The sequence below is a fragment of the Onychostoma macrolepis genome, chromosome 01, assembly GCF_012432095.1.
Source record: "Onychostoma macrolepis isolate SWU-2019 chromosome 01, ASM1243209v1, whole genome shotgun sequence".
Classification (NCBI taxonomy): domain Eukaryota; kingdom Metazoa; phylum Chordata; class Actinopteri; order Cypriniformes; family Cyprinidae; genus Onychostoma; species Onychostoma macrolepis.
In genome coordinates, this window is record NC_081155.1 from 10,621,379 (window position 1) to 10,643,778 (window position 22,400).

The 22,400-nt window shown below is 35.5% G+C and overlaps 1 pseudogene; it reads right to left on the reverse strand.

Moving 5' to 3' along the window:
* The window catches only part of LOC131546541 (B-cell receptor CD22-like), a 127,875-nt pseudogene that overhangs the window by 104,434 nt on the left and 1,041 nt on the right, over positions 1 to 22,400 (reverse strand).

Consider the following 22,400-nt stretch of genomic DNA (forward strand, 5'->3'; position numbering starts at 1 on the left):
AGCAGCATGATTAAACAACGATACACTGTAAAACATTGCTGTAAAATTTACAGTAACTTACTGGCAATTTTGGTTGCCAGTAAGACTGTAAATTTACAAGAGTACTGTAAATCAATAATTACAATTGTACTGTAAAAATACAGCAAACTCTTGCATGCTGTAAAATTGTTATGATGGTGTGTAAACATTTGGTAAACTTATTTCATTTGATTCTACTAAGAAGGAACATTTCTTAATATAAAACTGCAAACACTTAATTTGTAACAGTAAAGTTACTAAAAACATGACTTTAACTCAAATCGTTGCAGTTTATCATCAGCTGTAGCACACATGCATGTGGTAAATCACTTAAAGAGATCATTACTGTATCAGCAACTCTACAGTTACTGTCTTTAAATAAAGCAGCAGAACATCAGTGTTTGTGGCTCATCATTGACTGAAGCACAGGCTCTACTCTCCACCACAATGGTGACCCACACAACTAAATTAAACTAACAGATCTCTCTTGTGCAAAATAATACAGTTCAGTTAAATATTTACTCTCCTTATAGATAACACCTGCTGTTAACAAGCAGAATCACTGAATGAAAGAGAAACAAGAACTACAACTGACTTCAGCCACAGCCTTAGATGAACTCAACTGAAATACAAGACATCATTAAATCTCTCAAGATCTGATTAAACAACTCCACAAACAGCATTACCAGCTTCACACATTACAATTTGACTTTATTTCTGTCATATGTCTATAAAAATTATTTGAGAATTAACAGAAGTTTAGTTGTTTTATTGAAAACATTTAGTTTGACCTCACCATCGTGGCGGTCAGGGTTTGCTTTACTTGGGCTCTTGACCATCAAACTCTAATCTTAGCTTTTTTCTGGCTGCTGTAGCTGTGTTTGTAAAGCGCATTTGTTGTAGCATGAAAAGCCAGAAAAATTTGTGATAATGTGCTTTTGATTGATTATTGATAATGATATAATCATTATCTAGAGGCCTGATTCACTGATCTCATTCAGAGACTGATCTTTAAAACCATGTGGGTGTGGATATCTTTTTGTGTTTGTGTGTGTTTACAATCGCTATATGACCTTGAATGAGACGACAAACTGCTAATGAAAAATTTTAAAGATGTCTTATGCACAAAACTTTTAGTACTACGGCAGCAGCAGCTAGACACACACAGACATCAAGAGTCAGTGTATGAATCTCAACAACGGTGACAATCAACAAAATAAATAGATCAACTCTGAACATCACAAAACATGCTACTAAAACACAAAAAAATAAAAAATAAAAGCACATAGTAAGAATTAAAGACAATAAGTGGACAATTCAGCGGCATAATTTATTCATGCCGCAATGCATGCTGGGATTCATGGGTGAGTTTTGTATTGTGCTGGTACCCAGCATGAATTGCAGCATTAAGCTTTTGATTGTCACCATTGTTGAGATTCATACACTGATTCTTGATGTCTGTGTGTGTCTATTTGCTGCTGTAGTACTAAAAGTCTTGTGAATAAGACATTTAAAAAAAATTTCAGTAGCAGTTTGTTGTCTCTTTCAGGTTCATATAGCAGCTATAAACAACACCAAACTAACAAATAAAAGAATCCACATCATGGCTTTAAAGATCAGCCTCTGAATGAGATCAGTGAATCAGGCCACTAGATAATGATAACATCATTATCAATAATCAATCAAAAGCACGTAATCACACATTGTCCTGGCTTTTCATGCTATAACAAATGTGCTCTACAAACACAATTACAGCAGCCAGAAAAAAACTAAGATTAAAATTTGATGGTCAAGAGCCCAATTAAAGCAAACCCTGACCGCCACAATGGTGAGGTCAAACGAAACGTTTTCAATAAAACAAATAAACTTCTGTTAATTCTCAAATAATTTTTATAGACATATGACAGAAATAAAGTCAAATTGTAATGTGTGAAGCTGGTAATGCTGTTTGTGGAGTTGTTTAATCAGATCTTGAGAGATTTAATGATGTCTTGTATTTCAGTTGAGTTCATCTAAGGCTGTGGCTGAAGTCAGTTGTAGTTCTTGTTTCTCTTTCATTCAGTGATTCTGCTTGTTAACAGCAGGTGTTATCTATAAGGAGAGTAAATATTTAACTGAACTGTATTATTTTGCACAGGAGAGATCTGTTAGTTTAATTTAGTTTTGTGGATCACCATTGTGGTGGAGAGTAGAGCCTGTGCTTCAGTCAATGATGAGCCACAAACACTGATGTTCTGCTGCTTTATTTAAAGACAGTAACTGTAGAGTTGCTGATACAGTGATGATCTCTTTGTTAAGTGCTTTACCACATGCATGTGTGCTATAACTGATGATAAACTGCAACGATTTGAGTTAAAGTCATGTTTTTAGTAACTTTACTATTATAAATTAAGTGTTTGCAGTTTTATATTAAGAAATGTTCCTTCTTAGTAGAATCAAATGAAATAAGTTTACCAAATGTTTACACACCATCATAACAATTTTACAGCATGCAAGAGTTTGCTGTATTTTTACAGTACAATTGTAATTATTGATTTACAGTACTCTTGTAAATTTACAGTCTTACTGGCAACCAAAATTGCCAGTAAGTTACTGTAAATTTTACAGCAATTTTTTACAGTGTACTTAAAATGACTCCAATAGGTCGTCTCATTGAATCAGAATGTATTACGGTTTGGAGAAATGTAAACGATGTTTTTTTGTTTAATGTCCATAAAGATATTGCTTGGCAAACTGTACAAAACTGTTTACCCACTCGGGCTTTCTTGAAGAGGAGAGGTTGCTCTCGCCTTTCTCTGTGTCCTAGAGCAAACTGTGGAGAAGAAGAGACAATAAGACACTGCTTATGCCCAGAGGGTTTGGGATTTTATTTGATTATGGTTACATAAGGTGTACAGAATGCCAAGTGAAGGTGATATTTGGTATGGAGAATTGGAAAAGGTTAATTGTGAAAAATGGATCCGGTGGTGGGTAATTATAAATGTTTTTAAAGAAGCACTATGGAAATCTAGGAATATATGTGTTTTTCAAAGATATGAGATCCCAGTGAAATCAGTAATTACATCAAGTTTAAAAGGTATAGGGGATTATATTCTAAGAGACGGGCAGAAATTACCAGCCAATGTAACCGATAAGCTACGGAACATACCAAATGTTTCTCCTTTTGATATGGTCCTGAAAACTGGTTAATTCTTGGAAATGTTTAAAGAACAAAGGGTAACAAATCGATTAAATTATATGGTTATAAGAAATGTATTTATGAAAAAATGTTTCTTTTTGGTCTTGTAATGTGATATAAAGGAAATAATAAAATAACATTAAAAAAAATACATTTCTTTCATAGTGTTTTTTTTTCTGTTTTTTATTAGCAGAAATCGTAAGTTAACCTGTTAAGGCTTGATTTAGTGATGCACAAATGTTTGCTGTGAAACAATGTTGCCACTGTTTAGAAACAAACTATTTTGAATTGGTAAAAGGGTCAAGAGACCAACTAAAGCAAACCTTGACCACAATTATGGTGGCATCATGTTTTTTCTTTTTATTTATTTATTTTCTTTTTTTTACAGTTGATTCCATCCAAGGCTGGGGCTGAAGTCAGTTGTAGTTGTGTTTCTCTTTTCTTCAGTGATGTTGATTGTTAACAGCAGGTGTTCATCACTAATGCTCAATCATAATTTAATTAGTCACTTAATTATCTCATTAACTTGAACTCTTTGAGGACTTGGGATATGACTTGAAGACTTGCTTGTGACTTGAAAGTCCTACCTCTGTTATTTGTTTTATTTCAGACAGCGCATCAGTAGCGCACAGAGTTCTCTCTCGCACTTACACGGACAAAAGCACACAAAATTATGTAAAAATGACCATTTTTGGCGAGTGATAGTCTTAAATAAGATAATGTCTTGACTGATGTAAAGAGTTGGGATGTTTCAGGTGTGAGTCATGTTTTAAAGGGACAGCAGTTCATGAGATTCATGGTGTTTCTTTTGTTTTCTTTTCTAATGACAGGTCTAATTGCTGCTGCTGTACTGTACACCCCCTGCATTCTTATCATGGGTTTGTGTTCTGTTTTATTTATTAACTGTTTTTATTTTATTTACCATTAGGCCTGTTCAATACTGACAAAAAATTAGTCATTGAGTCATTTATTCAGTTGACTTTTGTTTGTGTAGGGAAGATTTAATCAATGTTTGAAGTGGTTTTCTGAATTCACCATGTGTTTTTTATAATTTCTTATTTGTTACTGGTGATTCCAGATTGCTGTCATTCAAGAAGTTATCATTTCCTCCCATTGTGGCTGAGCTACACATTCTCTTTGTTTTATTTTAAACATAAAACATCCAGAGGAGATGCCACCTACGCTGGAATCCATACAAATGTAAGGAATTTGTGTAATGAGACTGTATATAAAGCATTTTATTGTGTTGCTGTTTAGTTGAAAATAATCAAAGGGATAGTTCACCCAAAAATGAAAATTAATCACTCACCCACAAGTCATTCCAAACCCATAAGACCTTTGTTCATTTTTGCAACACAAATTAAGATATTTTTGATGAAATCTGAGAGCTTTCTGACCCTCCATAGACAGCAAGGGTCCTTACACGATCAAGGCACAGAAACATAGTATAAGGACATCGTTAAAATGGTCCATGCGACATCAGTGGTTCAACTGTAATTTTACGAAGCTATGAGAATACTTTTTGTGCTCAAAGAAAACAAAAATAACTTTATTCAATGATTTTTTCTCTCCTGGGAGAGTCTGCTGCCATTAACGAGAGTACCACAACGCATGCGTGTGCGTTCATTTGCCAGTAAACAAAGTGCAGCGTCAGCACCACCGTGGGTCAGAGAGCTCTCGGATTTCATCAGAAATATCTTAATTTGTGTTCTGAAGATGAATGAAGGTCTTATGGGTTTGGAACGACATGAGGGTGAATAATTAATGATAGAATTATCTTTTTTGGGTGAACTATCTCTTTAAGTATATTGTAAAACACTGTTGACAAGATCACATGACAGATGCAATTGGAGATCACTGGAAATGCAAGTTTAGCATTTTATAAACAATGTTTGAAATGTAAAGTATTTGGAATAGCAGCTGATAATTCAATCTCAACCTGTTCTGCATGTTACTCTGTACTTCACTTTCATTCATTTAGTTTCTTGTGGGAGAAGCCGAATATTCACCAGAAGAGACGGACAGCAGCTCGTAAGTGTTGCGATACTTAGTCATAGATCTGTTGTTTAAATTATTTACTTGCTGTTGGGAAGGAATACTTTCGTTTCCCTTCTATTTCTATTCTGCATTTTCGTTGAGGTTTCGTTGTTTGATTGCACTTTCTGTTAATTATAATAATTTGCACCTCGGCTAAGAAGGAACCTGGATCATTTTCAGTGCTCCTTGCAAGCGAAGTGTTAGTTTCGTCTTGAGTTATTTGCACAAGGCTATTGGCTGGGCCAATCAGAAGCCGGCCACAGCGACTGTAAAAGTATTTAAACTGCCTGCACAACTTCTTGTCCAGGCCCTTGTCATTTCTAGGCTGGACTATTGCAATGCTCTTCTGGCTGGACTTCCGTCTAATACAGTCAAACCTCTACAAATGATTCAGAATGCAGCGGCACGACTGGTCTTCAACGAGCCCAAAAGAGCCCATGTTACACCTCTCTTTATCTCCCTGCACTGGCTACCAATCACGGCTCGCATCAAGTTCAAGACACTGATGCTTGCATATAGAACAACCACTGGCTCAGCACCCGTTTACTTGCACTCTCTATTAACAAACTACATCCCCTCCAGAAATCTGAGATCTGCTAGTGAGCGACGCCTCGTGATACCATCACAGAGAGGCGCAAAATCACTCTCTAGATCATTCTCATTCACCATTCCTGGCTGGTGGAACGATCTTCCCACCTCTATCCGGAATGCTGGATCCCTGTCAATCTTCAAGCAACAACTGAAAACTCATCTCTTTCGACAGCACTTGACTTCATCCTAAACTTAAAAAAAAAAAAAAAAAAAATTATCTTTACTTATTCCTTCCTTTGGTAGTTTGTATTTATTTGAACAATGCCTGAGACTTGGTGTTGCAAGCACTTCGTATGTCTGATTGCCTCTTCAAGATTAATCGCTCTATGTATTCCCCAATTGTAAGTCGCTTTGGATAAAAGCGTCTGCTAAATGACTAAATGTAAAATGTAAATGTAAATGTAAATGTAAATGTTGTCATTTCCAGTCTTACTGTGAAGAAATCCTGAACGAGGGTCAAAGGTTGAGATGATGGGAACCTACGCTTCCAAGACTTTGAGAATCCATGTACAATTTGAGCTTTTTTCAAATCTCAACATGGAACTTGGACTGAAGATGGAGGAAAAAAAAGTACACAGTAAAATCCCCAGTGTTAAATCAACACTGCTCAGAGTGTATTTGGTCCCACTCCAAATAGTGTTAAAGTAACACTGAAGCAGAGTTAAAGCTAATGAGATAATTAAGTGATTAATTAAGTGCTGATTGAGCATTAGTGATGAACACCTGCTGTTAACAAGCAGAATCACTGAAAGAAAATAGAAACACAAGAACTACAACTCACTTCAGCGACAGCCTTTGATAAAATCAACTGAAATAAAAGACATTAAATCTCTGAAGGTCTCAGCTGAGGAGGATTAAACAACTCCACAAACAGCATCACCAGCTCCACTTATTATTGACTTTATTTCTGTCAGATGACTACAGAAGCTCTTATTGAAAATTATCAGAGGTTTAAACATTGATGCTTCATTGGTCAAAAACAATGCCACCATCATGGAGATGAGTGTTTACTTTGGTTAGGCTCTTGCCACTTGACTTGCTGTGTTAGTTTTTTCTTTGCAACAATGCATATGTTGTTGTAAAGGAGAAAGATCAGTGGTTTACACTGAGCACCTAGTAGATGCTTCTGTGTGATGAGGCAATCATTGCGAACTGGCCAGACTTTATGCCTTGGGTTTTTTTGGGGGATTTTTGCAATTACATAACTGTATCGTATAGACAAACACAGACATCAAGAACCAGCATATGAATCTCAACAATGGTGACAATCAACAAAATTCTTCAAGCTGCAATGCATGCTGGGTAACACCATAGTAAAAACTCCCACCATGCACTGCAGTATAAATATTTATTGTCACCACTGTTGAGGATCATATGATAAGTGTTCATGTCTAAAAGCTTGACCTGAAACTCCTCAACTTTTTGAAATGTTACGGTCCTATATGTTTAATACAGAGCTCAAAATTATTGTAGAAATATACGATGCTTTTTAGTTGATGAATTTAAGTCAATAATCAAAGCGCAAGCAAGAGAAACCACTTTATGTTGGTTAGTCATGTCTTTTATAAGCAGAAAGTGTAATTTGCTACATCAAGCTTCTGTTTCAGCAATGTTCAAGTGTTTGCAGTGAAATACTATTGCAATTAATTAGAAGCAAAACTATTTAAAAGTTCTACAAGGGTCATGAGCCCAACTACAGCAAACACCAACCTCCATGATGGTGGCATCATTTTTTGACCAATAAAACATCATCTAAACCTTAGTTAATTCTCAATAACATCTTCTGTAGATGTCTGACAGAAATAAAGTGAGTCTGGTTATTAATGAGTGAAGCTGGTGATGCTGTTTGTGGGGTTGTTTAATCATCCTCTGCTGAGATCTTCAGAGATTGAATGTCTTTTATTTCAGTTGATTTGATCAAAGGCTGTGGCTGAAGTCAGTTGTTGTTCTTGTGTTTCTACTTTCTTCAGTGATTCTGCTTGTTAACAACAGCTGTTCATCACTAATGCTCAATCATCATTTAATTAATCACTTAATTATCTCATTAGCTTTAACTCTGCTTCAGTGTTACCTTAACACTATTTGGAGTGGGACCAAATACACTCTAAGCAGTGTTGATTTAACACTGGGGATTTTACTGTGTAGTTTCCACAAACTGGCACATGGCAAGAGATACTAAAAGCACACAAGTTTAGTTTAGTATAGTTGTATAGTATAGTTTCACATTGAAATGTGAGGCATGAGTGCATGAATCTTTGTTTTTTTATTTTCAAATGCTGTACAAGAAAGTAATTTTTGCAGTACCATGTCAATTGTAGATGCAGATAATTTAGCATGAATTGGAGGTTAGTAATCTAACTTAAAGGGTTAGTTCACCCAAAATGTTACATGAAAAATCTTGTTCCAATCCTGTTAGACTTTAGTTTATTTTTGGAACACTAATGAAGATCCTTTTTAATGAAATCTGACAGCTATACCTTATTGGACCTTGAAATGGTAGTTGTATACACTCTCAGAAATAAAGGTACAGAAGCTATCACTGGGGCTGTACCCTTTCAAAAAGGTACATGTCTGTACCTACAGGGTCCATTTTGGTACTTTAAAAGTACATATTAGCAGAGGCGGACAATCCAGGGGTCAGAAAGTAAAAGTCCTGTTTATTGCACCCATGAACTCTGCAGCTGATTTCACCAGAGGAGGAACCAAGTCATTCCTTTCAAGTCACAAGCAAGTCTCAAGTCAAATCCCAAGTCCTCAAAGAGTTAAAGTTAATGAGATAATTAAGTGTCTAATTAAATTATGATTGTGCATTAGTGATGAACACCTGCTGTTATTGAGAATTACAGAGGATCAGATATTAATGTTTTAATGGTTAAAATGATGCCACCATCATGGAGATCAGTGTGTGCTTTAGTTGGGCTCTTGGCCTTTGACTCCTGTGTTAGATCTCTCTTTGCAGCATTACATGTGTTGCTGTCAAGTAAAGAGATCAGGGCTGCACAATGAGAAACCATGCTTTTACAGCTGTACTGATTGTTTGTTTTTTTCTTCTTTGTGTTGTATGTTTAGGTTTTGAAAAATTAACCTTGTGAAATAGCGTGCAAGGAACTTGTTGTTCTAATAGTTATGATGAATTAATTTGAAATCGACTGTATTTAATGCATATAAACACTTAAACTCTTCTGGTATTTTGACGCACGCAGACATAATGAACCAGTATATGAATCTCAACAATGGTGACAACCAACAAAATTCTTCATGCTGCAATGTATGCTGGGTAAGACCATAGTAAAAACTCCCATCATGCACTGCAGTATGAATTATTATTGTCACCACCGTTGAGGATCATATGATAAGTGTTCATGTCTAAAAGCCTGAGCTGATGCTGTTCTTCCTAATATGTAATCACTACAGTAGCATTTGTTTGGTAGGACTTTTTTTTTCCTGAAATTCAGTAATAGCTGAATATTACTCAATAAACCAAAGCGAGACACCTTCATGATGCTCATTCAAATTATTTAAAAGCAGAAAGCGCAAACTAATCTGCTACATCAAGTTCTTGATTTAGCAATGCACAAATGTTTGTTGTGAAACAATATTGCACTTGCTTAAAAGCAAATTACTTTGATTTACTAAAAGGGTCAAGAGCCCAACTAAAGCAAACACTGCTCTCCATGATGGTGGCATCATTTTAACCAATAAAACATCAACATCTGATCCTCTGTGATTCTCAATAACAGCAGGTGTTCATCATTAATGCACAATAATCATTTAATTAGTCACTTAATTATCTCATTAACTTTAACTCTTTGAGGACTTGGGATTTGAGTTCATGGGTGGAACAAAAATATGGCAGGACTTTTACTTTCTGACCCCTGGATTGTCCGCCTCTGCTAATATGTACTTTTAAAGTACCAAAATGGACCCTTTAGGTACAAACATGTACCTTTTTGAAAGGGTACAGCCCCAGTGACAGCTTCTGTACCTTTATTTCTGAGAGTGTATGGTAGTTGTCAATGGAGGGACCGAAAGCACAGAGATTTAATTAAAAATACTCTTTTTTTGTGTTCCAAAGATGAATGAAAATCTTATGGATTTGGAACGGTATGAGGGTGAGTAACTGATGACAGAATTCACATTTTTGTGTGAACTGTCCTTTTAAATAATATTGTGTTCTTCTATTGGTTAAATGGTGTAAACACTGGAACATTTCACTTGACTATTGACTGTAAGTCTATAGCAATTGTTATTAATGACAGCCCTGTCTTTGTATTAATTTCTTTCCCCATGTATTTGAAAATATTTTGAATCTTGACTGTTTCACAATGAAGTTTATCTTTGTGACCACTATTTGGTGCAACACCAATATTGTACAAGTCAAGTACCTGCTCATGTTTTCTTTTTTCTGCATGTTGCTGTTTAAAACTAACAAGTGTTCCACAATACAAGCATTTTCAGTGGTGCTTTACACATTGTTAAATTAATTGATGTAATAATATTTTTGTCTTCACCTGTTTAACCTCTTAACTGTCACCGTCCACCCTGTGGGACGCCTACCTTTACTTCACTATTTTACAATTAAATCCTAATCTAATCATGACAAACTATATATCGTTGGAAAGGTCTAAGACTCCTAAATAGGTATTTTACCACTTTTTCTGTTAAAAAATTATGTAGGAAAAGTAATAGATTAATTTATGACCAGAGGTGTCAAATCCAGGGTCAGAAAGTAAAAGTCCTGCCATGTGTTTATTCCACCCATGAACTCAGCAGCTGATTTCACCAGAGGAGGAACCAAGTCATTCCTTTCAAGTCACAAGCAAGTTTCGAGTCAAATCCCAAGACCTCAACGAGTTGAGGTAATTAAGAGATAATTGAGAGACTAATTAAATGTTGATTGTGCATTAGTGATGAACACCTGCTGTTATTGAGAATTACAGAGGATCAGATGTTGATGTTTTATTGGTTAAAATGATGCCACCATCATGGAGATCAGTGTTTGCTTTAGTTGGGCTCTTGACCCTTTTAGTAACTGAGAATGGATTGCTTTTAAGCAATTGCAATATTGTTTCACAACAAACATTTGCACATTGCTGAAATAAAAGCTTGAGGAAGCAGATGAGCTTACACTTTTGGCTTTTATGTCACTTGAATGAACATCATGAAGATGTCTCTCTTTGGTTTATTTACTGACGTTCAGCTGTTACAGAACTGCAGGAATTTACTATTAAACAAATGCCATCGTAATATTAAATATTGGAAAAAATTAAGTATTATATTGCTCAAGCTTTTAGACATGAACACTTATCATACGATCCTCAACAGTGGTGACAATAATTATTCATACTGTGGTGTTACCCAGCATGCATTGCAGCATGAAGCATTTTGTTGATTGTCACCATTGTTGAGATTCATACGCTGGTTCTTGATGTCTGTGTGTGTCTGAGTAGGACTGGAGTTTAAATATTTAAATGCATTAGATTTAAAATTCTTTCTCTATAACTGCTACAGCAGTAAATTTGTTGCGTACTGTGGTTTCACAGAGTTGTTTATTCAAAAGCAGAACATAAATTAAAAAAATGAAAAATGTTGTATGTGTATATATATATATAGATATAAACACAGTATATTGGATGCAAACAGGTAAGCACCTGATGATTACCTCATCGTATGAAAACAACTAACAGTTGCTCACTGCACAGCACTGATCTCTCCGCTTAATACTATAATGTCTCTGTACAAAACTATGGGTGACAGTTAAGGGGTTAAGGCATATAAAAGCTACTGAACGCACTTTTAAGAATGTTTACATGAGGTAAAAATAAACCATGTTTAATTTGTATATATTGTGCTTGATTTATTTGCTACTAAAGATAGGCCTATGCTATAATTTTTTAGAAATTTCTGCATTAAGGATTGTCCGTTTATGGTACAGAAGAAAATGTAAATCTACAGAATTTTCCGTTTTAATGTTGAAGGAAATGTCGGTAAATTTAACAAAAATGTTAATGCTGTAAGTTGCCTGAGAAACGTGCTGCATGCACTCATGTGGCTTTAGCTTCAACAAATCTTCAACAAGGCAAAGTGACAGGACTTAGAGAGTGTCTTTGGTTCATCCTAATGCATGCAAATAGAAGCTCGTAATGTTCTAAACTTAAAGGACTGAGGTCAAACATCCCATTGCATTTTTCTCATTGTTGAGAAGAACTTCTTAGTTTGACCAAGTTTTTCAGAACAAGGCAAGGGGCCTTCAGATAGGTTGAATTAAAGATGATGCAAAAAAAACACACTGAGATAAAAGCAAAGCAGCAAAGACATTTCTAACATGTCCATGTATTAAGTAAGTTTCATTAAGTAGTCTAGAGAAAAAATCAAGTCTTGTGCGTGTCTGACTTGTCCATTACACAGCAAAATCCCCAGTGTTAAATTAACACTGCTGGGTCTATATGTGTCCACACTACAGAGTGTTAAAAGTAGCACTGAAGCAGTGTTAAAGTTAATGAGATAATTAAGAGATTCATTGAGTGATAATTGACCATTATTGAAGACACCTGATGTTAACAAGCCGAATCGCCAAAGAAGAAAATCACAATGTTTAAGTCACCATTATAGTGGTCAGTGTTTACTTTAGTTGGGCTCTTGACCCTTATCTTTTTAATACTGCATTTTGTTTGGCTGCTGTAACTGATTTATAACAACCAGACTTTTGCAAAGAGCAAAAGTCATCAGGTGGTGGTGGTGGTGGTTATGTTCTAACATAGTCATTATTTGACCTGAACTCATTTAGAACCTAATCTCTGAGTTAAATTAATTTTATTGATTACAATAGCCATGTGATTCCACAGTGGAAGAATCTGTGTTTTCTAAACACTTTCGAAGGATTTCTTACAAGCTGTTTTGATCCAAAAAAAAAAAAAAAAAAAACTTCAAAAAAGTGTTTAAGCACACACAGACATCAAGAATCAGCGTATGAACCTCAGCACCGGTGACATACTGCAATGCATGATGGGAGCCATGGATGAGTCCTGATTGGCTTTAACATGCTTTTTTTGATGGTCACCGTTGTTGTGATTCTCACACTGATTCTTGATGTCTGTGTGTCTAAACGTAAGGTGTTCTTTAAAATGTTTTTGATCAACACAACTTTTAAAAACATCTGTCTGATTATACCAGATCTTATGTTTTTCAGTGTTAACAAAATCAACAAATAAAACCTAACTCAGTTATTCAGTTCACTACGTAATGACTATGTCAACACATAATAATCAACGCCTGATGATTTTTGCTCTTTGCTTATGCAGCTGTTATAATTCAGTTATAACAGCCAAGCAATACGTGACATTAAAAAGTCAAGGATCAAGAGCTCAACTAAAGTAAACACTGACCACTATAATGGTTACTTAAAAATTGTGATTTTCTTCTTTGGCGATTCGGCTTGTTAACATCAGGTGTCTTCAATAATGGTCAATCATCACTCAATGAATCTCTTAATTATCTCATTAACTTTAACACTGCTTCAGTGCTACTTTTAACACTCTGTAGTGTGGACACATATAGACACTTGGCAGTGTTAATTTAACACTGGGGATTTTGCTGTGTACAAGTCTGTTTATCTCTACCACTCTCATGGATTAGCAAGTGAAGTCAGAATCCCTCATTATAAATACACTGATTTTTTTTATTATTATTATTGTTTACTCTTTGGTAAGTATGCTACAAATCAAATACTTTTATTTTGGAATAGATCAAGACACACACGTTAGAGTTGATGAGTGACTGATCAGCACCGCGGACAGCGCCGCTCCTCAACACCTCTGCAGCTCACCGACCTGAAGCGACACCTGGAGGAGAGACCATGTAACTACACGCACATCCTGCTAGCGACAGAAACCGCTCTGAAGAAATCTACACACCTCTTTTTCTGCGTATAATAATAGTAGCTTACATATTTTTGTTAAATATTGGTCAAAAAGAGGAGAGAAATGTTACAAAACAAAACAAATGTCATACTTAGATATGTATGCAAAAAAATGTTTAATACAATAACTCTCCCAACACTCAACTAACACTCAATAAAACTAAACTAAAATGCAGGTAAAGGGCACATTTAAGACGCCACAATCCTAGTCTAGTTTGATGCAAACACTGTGGGCATTTATCAAAAAAAATTTAAAAATTTAAAAAATCTCATTCTGAACTTCTGCTACTTTGGAACATCACACAAATTACACATGCAAAGTGGTGTTTCTTAAAAGCACAAAAACACAAATAGCAACCTGTTTAATTGTAATCCAGAGAAAATAAACAACATCAAATCATTAATTATTCAATCATCGCTGTTGTAATATATAGGATCCTGAGCTTCAGGGTCGTCTGTGTTTTCACAGGATCTCTTCATGTTCTAGAGAAGAAGTGAACATATTCATCACTAATAAGATCTGATGTTAAACAGCCAGATGATAAACAGCAACAGCAGAGGAACTCACATCCAGTGTGTCGTATTCAGCACATCTGGACTTGGGCTCAAGGCTCATGTAGGCGTCCTCAGGAGACTCCAGCTGACGACACACAACGATGAGAGAATTCATTCTCCCTCCAGAACTGACAGACACAGATGAGAAGAGACATGAGGAGATGTACTCACCGTCTTATTGTGTCCTGATCCTCCGTGCTTTTGCTCTTCTGATGGAGTCGCTCGTTTCCTGAGAGAGAAGAAGAAATCAACGTGAACACAAACTGACTCTGAATCTTTCTGACAGTCCAGACGCAGAGTCTCCTTCACCTTCTGATCAACAGCCCGATGAAAACCAGCAGAATCACAGACGTCAAGACAACAGCTGCAGTGATTCCCACTGTGACCCTGATCAGAGATGAGCTGCTTTCTTCAGCCGAGCAGATGAGAGGAAGAAGAACTGTTACTCTTTATATACAGACAATGAGCTCACTGAGATCCACAGAGATGATCCTCACCTTTAACAGAGACTGAAACAGACGCTGATCTCTGAGATCCATGTTGATTCTGAGCCTCACAATAGTAGCGTCCACTGTGACTGGAGTTAAAGCTGGAGATGATGAAACTCTGTCCAGATCCAACAGCTGAGGTTTGATTCTCCTTAAACCAGCTGAAGATCAGAGCAGGAGGGTTTGAGTCACTGCTGCAGCTCAGAGTCACTGAATCTCCCTCCACTATTTCACCAGACGCACTGATGGACACCGAGACGCTCTTTGGAGGATCTGAAAAATATAAAATGACGTCTCACAGTGCATCTTTTGATCAGTCTGGACTGAATGTTGCTGATATGAAGATCAAGTCTTGACGTACATCTAACACTGAGAGTGAGGGCAGGAGACGACAGATGTTTCTGATCTCTCACTGCACAGCTGTAGTTTCCCGTATCATCACTGCTGACCGACCGCAGCAACAGCTGATTCGAGCCGATCGATTCTGATACACGCTTGCTGTTTTTATACCAGGTAAAGTCTGTTTTATCTGAGAGGTCACAGGTGGTTTTACAAAATAAAACAGGTGATTCTCCCTCAACGACCTCTTCAGGAATCTCCACTCTGAGCTCTGAAATCATGGAGAAAACATGTTTTATATTTACATGAAAGAACAGAGTAAAATCTGTCAGTGTAACATTAGTTTGACTCTACCTGTCACATTGAGCTCAATCCCAGGATAACCAAAATATCTTTCTTTTTTTATATCTGTCAGGATTCTGATGCAGTACTGTGCTTCATCCTCATGCTTCACATTACTGAGACTGAGAATGAGTGTTTGGTCTTTCTGGAGGAACTGAACTCTGCCGCTGTAATCTGGATGATTCAACAGATTGACGGGTTCTTCACCTTTATTTGGGTTTACAGTCCAGAATATCTCTGTCACAGTGAGACGATCTGGGTGTTTATAACTGCCTGATAAATTTATTGTTGAATCCTTTAGAGCACATTTCTTCATATTTAAGTACTGAACACTCCATTCCTGGCTGAAAATGACTGGAAAATATAAAAGAAAAAAAACAGATCAAATGCACATTAATCTCTTAAAAGATATATTTGTGTTTTTATTTCCACTTTTTCTGTTTTTGTCTGTTTCTCTGATTGCTTGGGTTGCTTTTATATATTGTTTGTTAATGACAGAAACATCTTTACTCTTCAGTTTTACTTTCAATTTATTATAAACATCCTAACACAAAATAAAACAAGATCAGCTTATAAATTGGTCATTGTGGACATTTTACATGTTTGTAACACTCTGATCTCCAGGGCTATAACTTAAAATAAGATTTTGCATTAAACTCACCAGGAATCATAAGCAGAGAAATCAGAGAGAAAAGACAAATCATTCTGAAAGACATAAAAAAACATATATAAGACTAAAGTGTACACTGTAAAAAAAAATCTGTTAAATTTACGGAAAAATACCGGCAGCTGTGGTTGCCAGAATTTTACCGTGAAAAAGACGGTAGCAACAATTTAGGATTTACAGAACTGTTTAAATTTACAGTGAAAAACCGTATCTCATTAACTGATACAATGTTAATACACAAACCTTTCAGTTAACTCATTTTATTAGCAGAAACCGACTACGCTTAAATTATCCAACTGCCATTTGTTTATAAACTAATATTTATAATGTTTATGTAATGTGAGCATAAGAGTATTGAGAACTATTTTGTGTAAGTCCATGAAGAAAATCTTACTGATTTATGTAAAGTCATCAATTCAGCTCAAAACTCATACAAATAACAGCAGCACACATACATGCGTGACGAAAACTAAAATGATTCTCTTTACATCAGTAGCTACACAGTTACTGTCTTTAAATAAAGCAACATGCAGTATAACATCAGGGTCGCTCTCCGTCCTTGACTTAAACACAGGCTCTACTCTCCAGCACAATGGTGACCCACAAAACACAACAGGAATTTAACTGTTAGGTTTTACAGTATTTTGCTGTTTATTTTCTTGATTTTACGGTGAAATACCGGCAGCTGTGGTTGCCAGTAATCTACTGTTTTTTACAGTTTGTTCCGTAAATTAAACTTACGGTATATTTCTGTTAAAATTACGTTCCACAGAATGTTTTGTCATCTCACAAATTTAACCCCTTTAATCCCACAGCAAAATCCTCAGTTTTAAAGAGCACTTCTATGTGTCCACACTACAGAGTGTTGAAGTAACACTGAAGCAGTGATGAATTAATGAGAGAATTAAGTGACTAATTAAATTAGGATTGTGCTTTATTGATGAACACCTGCTGTTAACAAGTAGAATCATTGAAGGAACGAGAAACAAGAGCAGAGAAACAAAACTTACAGCTAAAGCCAAGATGAAATCAACTGAAATAAAACACATGAAATCTCTCAAGATTTCAGAAGAGGGTGATTAAACAACTCCACAGCAGTATTTTATTACTAACCACTTTTACTTTATTTATGTCATATGTGTACAAAAGCTCTTATTGAGATTTTAGTTGTTGTACTTTCATTTGAAGTCACCATATTGGCGATCAGTGGGTGCTTTAGTTGGGATCTTGAATCGTGATTCTTTAACATGAGTTTCTGTTTGGTTGCTTTTAATTAGCTGTGTTTATTAAGCAAAAACACCAAATGAATCTATCATCATTGGAGACTGATGTTTGTGATGTCAAAACCAACATGATTTAGTTTAATTCACTGATTGTTCTGTGTTAAGTCTCTTGTTAAACATGTAATATGTTAATTGCACTATTGATTACTACAGCAATCAAATGTTGTGAAACAGCTCTAACTAGAATATGCACAAATAGATTTATTGAACTACAGCAGAAATTATACACACACAGACATCAGCAATCAGCGTTTGAATCTCAAAATTGGTGACTATCAAAAACTATATTAAAAATAAAAAAAAACGGTTCAACTCTGAACATCACAAAACAGTTTACTGAAAAGTAACAAAAACAACACCAAAATAAAAGCAAATGAAGAAAATATTAAGAACATTCAGCTGCATAATTTATTCATGCTGCAGTGCATGCTGGGAGTTTTGTACTGGCACCCAGCATGCTTTGCGGCATGAATTGTTTTTTTTATTATTAATAGTCACCATTGTTGAGGTTCATGTGCTGATTCTTGATGTCTGTGTGTCTAAATAGTGCTGAAACGCTGAAGGTTTTGTGCATAAAAGGTTTTTAAATTCTTTCATAATGGTTTGTCAGCTTAACTTGTGGAGTAATATTACTACCATAGCCAATACTAAATTAATTACAAATCACCCATATTGTTTGACACTAACTGAGATCAGTGATCCAGGTCATTTGATGATGATCACCACTTTTAAGTTTTAACCAGAACTACAAACTCTCTTGGCTTTTCTTGTCATAACTTTTTTTATTTTTTTTTTTTTATTACAAGACCAAAAAGAAACATTCTTTCATGAATACATATCTTACAACCATATAATTTAATCGATTTGTTACCCTTTGTTCTTTAAACATTTCCAAGAATTAACCAATTTTCAGGACCATCTCAAAAGGAGGGACATTTGGTATGTTCCGTAGCTTATTGGTTACATTGGCTGGTAATTTCTGCCCGTCTCTTAGAATATAATCCCCTATACCTTTTAAACTTGATGTAATTACTGATTTACATCAAGTTTAAAAGGTAAAAACATTGGCTGGTAATTAGCCGTGCTGGTTTGCGTGTTGCCAGATGGTCTCTTTCTACTGAATGGTTATTCGAAAGCAGCAAAGTAATGTCGTCCATATAAAGTGATAACATTGCTTCCTTGCCTGAACTCCCTGGTATTGATAATCCTTTCAATTCTGAACTCTGCCTAATAGCTTGAGCTAATGGTTCTATGGCTAGTACAAAGAGTAAGGGAGATAAACCACATCCCTGTCTCACTCCTGAACGAACACTCACATGTGGTGATAGATGGCCATTCACCAATATACGACTCTGACATCCAGTATATAATAAATTGATCCATCTAAGAATTGAATCCCCCAAACCGTAATTCTGTAACATTTTCCGTAAGAAAAGATGGTCTATGCTGTCGAAGGCCTTTTCCAGGTCCAATCCCACCACACATAAAGGCAATCTACGGTCCTGTGAGTAAAGGAAGGAATCTCTTATTAATAATAAATTCTGATGTAAGGATCTACCCTTTACCCCGCATGTTTGTTCATTCCCAATTAGACCTCCCATGCTGGGTTGGAGTCTAAAAAAAATTGCTTTTGACAATATCTTCACGTCCGTGCCCAGCAAGGACAAAGGGCGCCAATTCCTTAGATCAGATTTATCTCCTTTCTTAAATAACAAGGACACAATACCTTCTCTCAATGTTGGGGGGAGTACACCTAAACTAAAGCTCTCTTTAAACATTTTCATCATCGTCTCGCTCAACTCAATTTTTCATAAAATTCTTTGGGCAGGCCATCTACTCCAGGGCTTTTATTACTTTTCATACTATTTAATGCTTTTGTAAGATCATTAATCGTAAACTCTTTATCCATCTCCTTAAAATATTTTGTTCAACCACTCTTTTAAAAAGGAAATCACCCATAACACTTTCATCCATTTTCTTTTCAGAGTAAAAGTTTTGATAAAAAGAATGGATATATGATATTAAATCTTCTGTTTCACTTATGACTTCATTATCTGGAGTTTTTAATTCATCTATATCAGTCTTGGACCGTAAAACTTTCCTAAAAAAGTATCGGGTACACTTTTTATTTGACTCAATATAACTAATGTGCTTTACAAACAGTAACAACAACCAAAGAAAAACTAACCTCAAAAAGTCAAGGGTCAAGAGCATAACAAAAGCAACCACTGATCGCCAAAATGGTGAGATAAAACAAAACATTTGAAATAAAATATAAACCTCTGTTAATTCGTAGATATATAACAGAAATGAAGTCAAACTGGTTAGTAATGAGTGGAGCTGGTAATGCTGTTTGTGGAGTTGTTTAATCATCCTCTGCTGTTTTATTTCAGTTGATTTCATTTAAGGCTGTGGCTGTATGTCAGTTGTAGTTTTGTTTCTTGTTCTTTCCTTCAGTGATTGTGTTTGTTAACAGCAGGTGTTCATCAGTGTCTGAATTCACTCATATGTTCTCAATCACTCTGTCTAGTGGACTATATAGTGAAGTAATGTAGGACTAGTGAATGAGGGTGTAGGGTGTGGTTTCAGACACAGTCTATGATTGTCGACTCTGAGGCTACTTTCTCGAAAACAAAGGTTAGATCTACTAAAGTTATTCACTGTATATAGTAAGGAAACTTACTCTTAATCATTTAACAGGTTATTACTGTGGTATTTTACAGTTTTTTATTGTTAAAATCACAATCATTTTTTACAGTGTATGGTTTCAGACTAATAAATATTAATCACTTTCATAATTTAGTGACATAAACAAACCAATCGATCAGTAATCAGTATATATATATGATTTAGAGAGATCCAGGCAGATGAGACAGTGATGATGAAAGTGTATTTTTATTCAATAACAGGACGGATAAGAGACACAAAATTCTAGATTAAATGTGAAATAAACGCAACCCAATTTCACTAATAAAAAAGTAAATTAATATATCATGTTAATGATACATCCAAAGTGTAAAACAAAATACAATTTATAGTCTATTCATAATCTATCTGAGTATATCATCTCTGAGCCTTGAATGTTATGAGAGAAGAAATGAAACAGAGGAGCAGAGGATCTCTTAAGCAAGAGCAGAAGAGCACCTCTATACAAAAGCTCCTTTGTCATCAGATAAGTGCAGGGTAAGTCTAAATCAGTCACGTAATTAAATGTCACACACACTTTGAGACGAGGAGGACATGACAGCAGACTACGTCAGCGTGAGCGGATAGCGACTGTGGTTTTACAGCCTCTGAAAGAATACAGCAAGTTTAAGCATTTCTCAGTTCTGCAGACCTTATCTGTGCAGCTCTCACAGCAGCAGAACTAAAGTGCATTCAGTAAACTTCAGTCGTATGGAAACTCTTACATGTCAAAGTGCAGTAAATGCTGCTATTGTGTAAACAAGATACACTGTAAAACCCAACAAGTTAGGGTAACTCAAACGTTTGAGGAAACTGATTGCCTTAAAACATTTACGTTTTTTAAAACTAATAGTGATGAGTGCTCTGAACTTATTTCAGTTGAGTTCACTAAAATAAGATATACATTGCAGTTAAGTAATTAAGTGATTAATTAAGTGCTGATTGAGCATTAGTGATGAACACCTGCTGTTAACAAACATAATCACTGACAGAAAGAGGAACTCAAGAACAACAACTGACTTTAGACACATGCTTAGATGAAATCAACTGAAATAAAATGCATTAAATCTCACAATCTGATTAAACAACCCCACAAACAGCATCACCAGCTCCACTTATTAATAACAAGACTGACATCTACAGAAGATCTTATTGAGAATTAACTAAGGTTTAGATGTTGATTTATTGTTTCATTTGAAGTAACCATGTTAGAGATCAGTGTCTGCTTTAGTTGGGCTCTTGACCCTTGAAAACATATTTGTTACAACTCAAAAGCCCAGAGGAAATGATCAGTAGTTGGTTGTTATATATTTATAATGACAGTCATCTATTGCTGAGCTGATCTCATTGAGAATAAACACAACTCATTGTGTGTCTAACCTCTGGTTAAATTAATGTATTGATTATAGTAAAAGTGATTCTAAAAGCCACTGGTTATGGGATAGTCAGTTAATAGAAAGGACTTTCTAAACAGTTTGTCCACAAAAAGTTTTAATGTATGGTAGAAATTAGACTCACACAGACATCAACAATCAGCTTGTGAACCTCAACAATGGTGACCATTAAAAAAATATAATAATAATTTTGCAATGCATGCTGGGTACTAGCATAGCAATAAACTCATCCATGGCTCCCAGCATGCATTGTTGCATGATTTTTTATTTTATTTTTTTTTTAATGGTTACCATTGTTGAGGTTCACAAGCTGATTCTTGATGTCTGTGTGAGTCTAAGTTCTACCATAGATTAAAACTTTTTGTGGACAAAAAAACTTTTTAGAAAGTCCTTTCTATTAACTGACTATCACAGAAACAGTGGCTCTCAGAATCACTTTAACTGTAATCAATATGTTCATTCAATCAGAAATTAGACACAAGGAGTCTATGTTCAATCTCTATGAGATCAGCGCACTAATAGATGATTGTCATAATAAATATATAACAACCAACTACTGATCATTTCCTCTGGGCTTTTGAGTTGCAACAAATATGTTCAAAGAACACATGATTGCAACATCCAGAGAAAATGAGGAAACAAAACTACTAACACAGAAGTCAAGGGTCAAGAGCCCAACTAAAGCAGACACTGATCTCTAACATGGTTACTTCAATTGAAAATAAATCAACATCTAAACCTTAGTTAATTCTCAATAAGATGTTCTGTAGATGTCTGACAGAAATAAAGTCAGTCTGGTTATTAATAAGTGGAGCTGGTGATGCTGTTTGTGGGGTTGTTTAATCAGATCTTGAGATTTAATGTATTTTATTTCAGTTGATTTCATCTAAGCATGTGTCTAAAGT